Source organism: Gymnoscopelus microlampas, assembly GCF_963454915.1.
Source record: "Gymnoscopelus microlampas genome assembly, chromosome: 1".
NCBI lineage: Eukaryota > Metazoa > Chordata > Actinopteri > Myctophiformes > Myctophidae > Gymnoscopelus > Gymnoscopelus microlampas.
The window spans coordinates 4,945,071-4,952,802 of NC_139962.1; positions in this window are offsets into that span (position 1 = coordinate 4,945,071).

Here is a 7,732-nt window from a genome sequence, read left to right on the forward strand (position 1 = left end):
TTTGGATAGAATTTAGTTGTTTAACTTCATACATGTGGTCAATTAATCATGACAGAACCTATTTAAAAATAAAAATTTAGAGAACCGGCAGGGGCGGGCAGTGACACGCATGTTTCCGAATAAGGCAACCTATTTTGGGCATGGCCGTCTCAAAAGTCCCATTGCTTCACATTAGTCTGGAAGTGGTAAAAATGCACTGAAATGTATAAAGGGCTGAAGTGGTTAATGTATATTTTGTAATAATAATCACAATCTACAAAGTAACTAGTAACTAAAGTTTTCAAATAGTAGTGGAGTAAAAAAAGTGCATTATTTGCCTATTTATAACATGAATCATAAATTAGGCCCATATAAAATCATTATCAAAATAAAATAACGAACACAATTAACACAACAATAATCTGCGGGGAAGTCTGCCACCGTCACATTTGGTACACCCTGGAACGCTACAATGTAATTTCTGTGCACAAAATCAACAACACAGATTTTGCCTCTTGTTGCATTTCTGACAGGTTATTTGAAGTGGTGTCATCGGCCTGACTGTGCCTGGAGGAAAAGAGCCAGCTTGTCTGTTTGAGGGATTTTTTAAGCACATAAAGTTTCTCATTCTGACTTTGACTTGAACTCAGCACATCAGCATTCCTGTCGGAGCTGTGATGTGTTTGATTCTGCAGAGTCCTCTCTCCAGGGCACCGTTTCCCAAACAGTGGGTCGGGACCCATGTTCGGGTCGCGAACCAAATTTTAAACGAAAAAAGTCACAACTTTTCTTCAATTAAAAACATTCCAAAAATGTTCAAAAGTATTTCATGAATAAAAAAATCAAATAATTTCCATTAAAAAACACCAGAAAAAGAAGAAAAAACGTTTAAGAAGTAGTGAAAATAGCAGATCTACAAGCTAAGCTTGTGGATTTTTCTATTTACACTAATTTGAGTCCCGGACAGACGTCTAATTTGTTTTTTGGGTCTTGTGCTAAAACATTTTGGGAACCACTGCTCTAGGGCACAGACAGCCCAGTTATTGAGATAAGGGAGGTGGGCTGTTCATGAAAATGAAGTAGATCTAATACCGCTGAGACGATGGACAATTCCTCTTCAGACAGACAAGCATTAAAAAAACATGAAAGATTCAAAATTCAAATGTGTGATTTGAATCAATTCTAATAAATGATGATGCACTCAATAGTCCAATATAGTGTTATTGTGACTATGATAAAGCAGTTGAAACTGAACTCCAACGACACTCGTGGCTTCTGTTGGACTATACTATAGGAGGCTGTTGACAGCAGAGATAAGTAGCTTCTCAATCATTCTCAGTATGCGGGGGAGAACATAGCTGAGTGGTTAAAGAGTCCACCTGGGAAACCGAAGGTCCGAGGTCCGATTCCAGCCTTCAGCGATGTGTCAAAGTGTCAAACTGAGAAAGACACTAAACTTGGTTATGGTGTTATTGTTATAGTCGACATTCCCATGAAACCTTCCATCACTGTGATGACCACTGTTGTTTTTAAATAGCACCGCTCACTTCACACTGGGTGTGATGTTTTTGAGTGGTGTAGCCGCTCCTATAAGTGGGGTTGGGACCCATGACCCATCCGTCGTGAAAATTTGTCTTTCGCTGTACTGTGATTGGCTGATAAGTATTCAGACCCTTTGTTCAGTATTGTGATTGGCTAGCGAGACGCATGATGAAATTCATAACCTGTAAATATCACCACGCACTTCAAAAAAAATACTTTTTTTTAAGTGAGCTTCCATCACTGTGATGACATTAAACAACATCGCTCACTTCACACTGGGTGTGATTTTTTTCTTTAAAACCTATAGGAGAACTGTGTTTTCATTGTGGTAAAGATAAATAGCAACTTAAATTACACTAGTGGTCATAATGTGTTGCTTTGCTGAAAATAATTCCTATATTTTTTCACCAAAGACCTGCCTTGGAATTATTTTCTTTGCAAGTCTGCAGTCCACTCCTTTTGGGAGTTAAGCAGTCCTTCTTTGAAAACCCTTTTGATATGTTCCTACCTGTATCACCAAAGAGCACCTAGTATCTATCAGAGCCACTGACTGATCCCTACAGCGCTTATTTTTTCTCTTTTTAAACCATTGGTTCTCAAAGTGGGGTCCGGGGACCCCCAGGGGTACTTGAGGGGGTTCCAGGGGGTCCCCAGCTAAATGATGGACAGGACCCAAATGGACCCTTATGGGTCTGTAACTCTGAGAGTGTACAAATGGAACCAAATGGAACCAAATGGAATCAATCAACATTGATTTTACAATATGAATTGGGGTCCCAGAGGTATACATGCCATTAAATGGGGGTCTGTAGCCCTAATGCATGTCAAACTGGGGGTCCTTGAAATTAAAATGGTCGAAATCACTGCCAGAGAGCCGTAAAAATGTTCTATTATGGGGGTAATAGAACGATAAGCCAGGGACGGCTTATCTTTTCAAATGGAGGTTCGCGGTCTAATAAGTGTCTATTTTGGGGTCCTTGGCACGAAAAAGTGTGAGAAGCACTGTTTTAAACTATACTACGTCGGTTCCATCGATCCAAAGCCGGAACACAATGGATTTGACTGATTATTAAAATGAAAACGGCTCTGAAAATGACACGCGGCGCACCTATCTGACCACTTAACGGTTAAGTGGTCACGTGGGTGGGCCGTGAACCCACCTATCTGACCACTTAACGGTTAAGTGGTCACGTGGGTGGGCCGTGAACCCACCTATCTGACCACTTAACGGTTAAGTGGTCACGTGGGTGGGCCGTGAACCCACCTATCTGACCACTTAACGGTTAAGTGGTCACGTGGGTGGGCCGTGAACGCTTTTTGAGATTTTCAAATGCGGGCCCTGATCCAGAAATAGGATGAGAACCGTTTTGGGATGTAATGGAGGATGACTGATTGAAGCAGTCACACCTGGCCTACAGCCTGCCCCGGCGCGTCTGATATCTGGCATAGAGGAGCGGATTCACCGGCTCTCAAATATAGCAGCTTGTAGATCTGTTATTTTCAACAACAAAAAAAATACATTTTAAAATTCAACATATTGAAAAAACATTCAACATATTGACTACTTTTACTTTAGGTACTTTAATTACATTTTGATGCCAATACTTTTGTACTTTTACTCAAGTACATTTTTTCCGGTCTTTTACTTCAGTAAAACATTTGAGTACTTTTTCCACCACTGCTGAGCATTACACTTGAAAAATACATCTTTTACCATCCATCCATCCATCTTCAACCGCTTATCGGGAATTGGGTCGCGGGGGTAACAGTTCCCTAATCCCCCCATCTGGTCCTTGGTCTGCCAGGGCGTCTCCTCCTCCTCCCAGAGGGACCTCCCTTATAGGGAGGCGCTCGGGAGGCATCCGTACTAGATGCCCCAAAACACCTAAAGCTGGCTCCTTTACATTTACATGTTTTACATTTCAACCAAAAATAAACCTTTAACCCATTCAATCCGGGAACGCATCTGTGTCATTTTAAGATTTATTTGGCTATTCAAAAAACAGCAGATCTACAAGCGCATAGCTATGCGCTTGTAGATCTGCTATTTTTGAAATTTTGGTGTGAAAATGTGTGCAAATCTTTGAATATATATTCTACAAATATCTTCTAAATCCTAACCGTTTTTTTTTTAAAAACACATGTTTCTATATCAGTGGTGCTCAAACCTTTTCATGTCAAGGACCCCCAAAATGATATGTATTTGGCCGCGGACCCCCATACATAGTTTGTTCCAGGGACCCCCCAGTAGCAATGATTTGAGTTACAAATGTTCACTTTAAAAAATATGTATTCAAAGATTTGCAAAATTTTTCAAAAATAACAGATCTACAAGCTTGTAGAATGCTTTGGTGCATCTCTTTGGTCTCATCAGAAACATGATGTACCCTGAGAAAAGTTATAGCTGTTGCAAACAGGAATGACACCATTAACACCGATGGCAGTTTACCCAGATATTAAAGGTAGGGTAAGTGATTTTCTTTGGTTAAAATAAGTGTTAAATAGCTCTATATTCTGATAGTACTCATTGCTATAGAGTGTTTGTTCAGTAAAAGGAGTCTCCATGTCTCTCCAGCTCTTTCTAAAACAGAAAATGCATTTTCGTTTCAGTTTCATTTCCAATTTTATCCAATCAGGACAGAGAACTCAATCAGGATATAGATTAAACAAGTGAAATTGGAAGGGATGACACTAAGAAATGAGCAGACAAAATTGGAACTGGAACACTATAAAAATGAAGCTTAAAAATGGGTACTTTGTCCTGATTGGCTGAGATTTTGACACCTACCGGAATGTATATTTTCTGTTTATTAAAGAGCTGGAGAGACGGGGAGACCCCTGTTACTGAACAAACACTCTATAGCAATGATTACTATCAGAATATAGTGCTTTAACCTTTTAACCAAATACTTTTTGTTTTAACCAAAAAATATCACTTACCCTACCTTTAAATAGCTCATCTCTACAGCGTGTTTCCATGTGTTGAGAGAGTGGTTAGAGGGGACAGTCGTTAGGCTGAAGAACCCACAGCTGTTCAGGTGGATATCATAGTTTTTTTTGTCAAACTCAAGAGCATGCTTTGAAATGGTCTCAATCAGGAGTGCCAGCTGGTAGGTGCAGGAATTTAGGATTCAATACCAAATTATATAGGAAAAGACTCAACTATACACAAATCCACGGAGCGCTGCCCTGTAGGTGGCGCCGCCATTGCTGCGGTGTCAGACTCGATCAGCTGCTGCTGCGCGGTGTCAGTCCGCTGCAGTCACTGACTGCTCACGTTACTCTTTTACCTGCTTTTTTACTAACTTTTACTAACACTAACTTTACAAAGATGTACAGAAAATCGGGATGAACCTGTGTAGTTTATGGCTGCTCCAACAGCCAGGCAGGTAAAGAGTAACGTGAACAGACGGACAGAACCGCAGCAGCAGCTGACTGAGTTTGACACCGCAGCAATGGCGGCGCCACCTACAGGGCAGCGCTCCGTGGATTCGTGTATATGCAGAGTTCAAACTGTGAAAAAAAAACGTGCAGCCAAATATATTTAATTTACGTCTCAATGGGATAATTCAGTGCGACCAGAAGTAGGTGAAAAAAGATATCGTCACCAGACATAAACATGAATGACCAGAGGAGAGGAGGGGATATCAAAAGCAGAGGCATGGATCTACAAGCTCACAATGCGTTGCGTTGTGAGCCTTCTTTTCTGCCAAACGCTCATTTTGTCGACTGTTGACAAAATTATGGTGTATTTTGGTGCTTTCCAATTACAGTGGTAAACAATGAAGGTGTTCTTGAGTTTTAGGAAGTCATTTATTGTCATTTAAAACTATGTTGTGTTTATTAAGCCTTTTTCAGCACAGAGTAGACAGAAGAAAACATCATTTCAACACATCAGATTTTTTTGTTTTTTTTCCCCCACATCCCCCCAAACAGACAGAGTAAATAAATAAGTAAATATGCAAATACAAAGTGAAAATAAGAAACTAAAGATAAATAAATACAGTAACAAATGAATAGTGACAACAGATACCCATAACTATGTGTACCTGCACATCATAAAATGCTATTTAAGCGAGTCGTTTATACTCATTTCTTACTCCAGTGATTGACTGGCCTTTGAAACACGTATTAAATAAGATAAATGGACGAGGCTGACTTGGTCTTTTTGTATATTAATAATGAATTGTATTTACCCTTGAGGATAGGGAGGGTTGTCCATCCTGTTCTTAACTGTGGTGAATTCATTGACATGCATGCTGCTGCTTCACTTCTCAAAAACATTACACACAGATGCGTTCCCGGTCTTAAAAGGTTAACACATCACTGTCTGCTATGTGCTGGATGAAGAACTACCCCCGCCCCCCCCCCCCTCAACCCCAATAGGGTAACAGCTTACATCCACACCTCATGGCTTCTCAAACCTGGTCATTATACCAGGAGGACCCCATTTTACTGGGGAAATAATTTGGCGACCCTATGCTTTGATTTATAGAGGAATTTCAACGTTGAGTTAAAGCCTACCTAAAGCTTACATTTGTAGACTTGAATAGAGTATTAATTTATGAATGTTTTAATTAATGTATTAATGTATTTACTTATTTATGAATTAATTAATTAATTCATTCATTTACACCACAGATGAATTCTGATTTTTTTTTTATCAACAGAATTTTTAAACTATACGAAAACACATTTCTATACGCTTTTCAAAAACAAATAAAACAGACTTAATGGGAAATCTCTTTTTATTTTTATTTTATGTGCGACCTGACTGTCTCCTTCCTGCGACCCCACTTGGAGACCCGACCCATATTGGACAACCTCTGTCATAGATAAATAGCCAGTATTTCTACAATATTGTACAAATATTGTAAAACTAATAACAATACTCTCAGTACCATGTGTTGGACAAAAAGATGTGTTAACCACATAACTCGAACATTTTCGGCTAAGACTTTTTTTGGGGGGGTTCCAGGGGGTCCTCAGCAAAAGTAGTTAATCTAGCATCACAATCATTTTAACCACTTCATCCATTTGTTATATGTTGGCTATTCAACAACAGCAGATCTACAAGCTCAAAGCATCTGCTATTTTTGAAAGATATTGAAAATGCTTAAAGGTTTTTGTTTTTTTGTTTTTACATACATCTTCTATTCTGGTGTCCCTGGCACAAAACCTTTTCAGATAGGGGGTCCGCGGCCAAATACATATCGATTTGGGGGTCCCCAGGCAGCTGCGTACAGCATACAGTAGGAGGGATATAGGGAAAATGAGAAATATAAATGACCGTGTGTTAATTCACAGCAAAGTGGTTTTGCTCGTCCAATCTTGTGTGCGCCTTTGCAGTAGAACATTGAAAGAAATAATTACATTTTAATCAATTAATTCCACTCCCTTTTTATATGCATGTACAGTACGTGCATTTCTGTAACTAACTGTTCACTTCTTTGGGTGAAGAATTGCTGGGTTTGTGTGAGAATAATCTGTCATGGTAATCTTTATCTTGGTCAGTGTTGGAGAAAGTATTTTTTTTTTAAACTTAATTAAAAGTATCAATACTTCAATATTTTCAGATGGGGGTCTGCGGCCAATTACATATCAATTTGGGGGTCCATTTGGTTCCATTTGCACACTCTAGTTATGGGGGACCTTGACGTTATAAAGTTTGAGAACCTGCCTTAGACCACAATCACATTATCTGTCAGAAGGATCAGCAGTGTCAGCTTCACCGTTCACTTCCATTCGGTGGGAGCAAAGGGGTGGAGCTTCCCATTGCGCCGGGTAGACAGTGTTGATGCGTGTAGCTGGTTTCCTTTTTTTTTACCAGGTTGCAAAACCTGGTCTACATCTACACTCGCTATAGTCCTGCATGACTTTCTCGTTTGTCCTGACTTTTGCTAGACTTTTTCCTCATTGGCTGGTCCTTTAGCCAATGAGGGCTCAATGTCTTCTCAGAATATGGGATCTAAAGGCTCTATGAACTGTGGCGCTGTTCCTCATTTGGCCTTTCAACGTTGCCATGTTTAGTGAGAGAAATAAGCAACCAGGTCTAGGAAAACAAGCCCAAAAGAAGCAACTATATTAGGCCACATGAGCACTTTCAACCGCCACAACCTGGTATAATATGACTGTGTCATATCTTGTTTAAATGTTTTTCTTTTTTTTTTACCCAGGGCCGGATCCCGAGTCTATGGGCCCCTGGGCCTCA